The sequence below is a fragment of the Dasypus novemcinctus genome, chromosome 17 (assembly GCF_030445035.2).
Source record: "Dasypus novemcinctus isolate mDasNov1 chromosome 17, mDasNov1.1.hap2, whole genome shotgun sequence".
In the NCBI taxonomy this organism is placed as follows: domain Eukaryota; kingdom Metazoa; phylum Chordata; class Mammalia; order Cingulata; family Dasypodidae; genus Dasypus; species Dasypus novemcinctus.
The window spans coordinates 50,050,900-50,053,152 of NC_080689.1; the positions used below are offsets into that span (position 1 = coordinate 50,050,900).

The following is a 2,253-nucleotide window of genomic DNA, read 5'->3' on the forward strand; positions in this document are numbered from 1 at the left end:
ACTTTAGAGAGCCAGGACTTCGAAAAACAGATTGGCACTGGCTGGGTTCTAATTTAGGGGAATACAGGAGTTGACAGGAAGAGGGAAAGAGATAAAACCACACTTATCTGGACACACCAGTGAGAACTTTGAGACACCAGAATTGAAAAACACTGATTTAGGGTTGTATAAAGTAAATTTGGGTTCCCGGGTATTTTCAAGAAAGTATACAGAATATGTGGGAAACACTCTTTACATAACGAAATTCTGTATGGTCAAATTACCATTATTTACAAGTGAACTGTATCCCTCCCCCAACCCATTTAATCTCCTAGTTTGTTAATGAGAAGGGATGGGGATTCTGTGAGGTGTAAGCATCGGCATTGAAAGTACATTCCTGACCACACTCTATCACAGGAAAACGGTTTGTCTTCCTTATTATTTTAAGTCATCTTTACTCTTCCTTTCCATTAGGTAAAATTTTGGATTTTATTTAATTCAGAATTAACCCTTTAATCCAGGAAGAAAAAGAAATATACTCTAACCCAACAAATAACTAAATAGCAAATGTTTGAAAAGGACACTTAGTTGGGAAGATTTCCCTGGGGATGTAAATTAAGTTACATTAAAACATGCTCTCTTTCTGAATTTTTATTTCTCCGAAAGGTTCACAAGAATAAAGGTGTCATGCAAAGTCAATAAATGACATATTATAATCTTTTGGCTCTGAAAAGTTTCCAAACCTGTTGAAAATTACAAAACATCCTGTCCTGAATAAAACATTCTGTCCTGAATAATTTAAAAAGGTTCTTTTTAAAAAACTTAAAAAGCAAAAACCAAAACAAAACTTTTCAATATGTTTAATAATTTAACTATGAACTTAAAAACCTCTCCACATCATTTTCACCTAGCAACAATCTAGCGATTTCTCATATACTTTAAGAGAAAATAAGTCATAAATTTGGTTTATATTTGGTTTCACCTTGATGCTCTTTCACCCTCAAATGATAGGATTTCATAAGATACCAACAGCCAGTTGTTCCGTATTATTGTCTTTGGGAGCAAGTTTTGATAAATACATCCCATGCTGTAAAATTTTCATTGATGGTTGCCTTTGTCAAGATTATTGCTGTTTCGCTTCTGTGCTTGTTTTACAGAAGGAACTTTGGAACTAGTCGCTGCAACAGAACCGCCTCCAACGTGTAAGGATCCCTAAGGGGACTGGGTCCCTTCTCCACAAACCAACGATAACTACCCTGGTCTTTGTTTTACTGGAGGAGAGGATGAACTTTTTTTTTTTTTCCCCTTCTTGGACGATTACAGAAATCAACATCGTAAAGGAGGGAAGGAGCAAGGTATGAGAAAACCACTAAAATGATCAGACTAAGTTCCACCTCCTGAGCTCTTTTAAAAACTCATTCCTATACAGACAGGTGTCGTTCTTCCGTGGGTGGGAGAGGGGTGGCGATGTCCAGGGAAGGAGATGCTCACAACTTCTCTTGGCTATCCACATACTCAGCAGTGGTAACTACCACGGACTTTTTGAAAAGGTCTAACTTCGACTCTATTTTTGCAAGCAAGCCTTCCCCGCCCTCACCCCTCCACCAGGTTCGGGAAATTTCCCACTTACCCTCTCCTTGCTAATAAAGTCACTCCAGCAGGAGAGAAACGACCCCCTCCATCTACATCCTTTTTGCACCAGGCCCGGACCTCTCACCTCAGATTTCCCTGCCTCACCTCCGCGCTCGACGTCGGAGACTGAGATTTAACCCTTTGCGTCCCTCAGAGGGAAGAGGGAAGACTAAAGACAGCGCGCCTATTGCGCCTAGCAATTCTGTTCCCCGAGGAAACGAGAACTTTAGAAAGAAAGTACCAGACCCCTCTCGAGAGGACTGTGAATTTCCCCCCTTTTTTTCAGGAGAATCTGTAAAACTGCCAGGACTGCTGAAACACGCTTTACCCCCAGCCCCCACTTCTGTGTAGGGCAGCGTAGGGTATTTCTCCAGTAAGGAACTGGCCCCAACGCTGCCTAAAGGGAATTCTGAAGTGTAGGGCATTGTAGCCGCGGCCAGAAATATCAATGAGCCCTCACCCTCGGGGTTTAGAACTAAAACTATTTCTAGAGCAAATGAAACGAAATAGTTTCCTTCCGTGGGTTAGTGGCATCCTCCCGCCCTCTGGTCCTAGCTGACAAAGCTCCGCAAGCCTTGTCTCGACTGCAGGAGTAGAAGAGGTGAAGGGCTCGGCGTTCAGCCCATTATGCCTGGCACGCGC

The 2,253-nt window shown here is 42.1% G+C and overlaps 1 protein-coding gene across 2 annotated transcripts in view; it reads right to left on the reverse strand.

Annotated features, from left to right (window-relative positions):
* The window catches only part of PUS10 (pseudouridine synthase 10), a 106,413-nt gene extending 104,183 nt beyond the window's left edge, over positions 1-2,230 (reverse strand). Inside the window, exon 1 of one of the 2 annotated variants that reach the window (XM_004470479.5) lies at positions 1,610-2,230. The gene's annotated coding sequence lies outside the window, so the exon portion shown is untranslated. The remainder of the gene's footprint in view (positions 1-1,609) is intronic. The other variant, XM_004470481.5, reaches the window with a different exon arrangement.
* Positions 2,231-2,253: the final 23 nt, after the last annotated feature.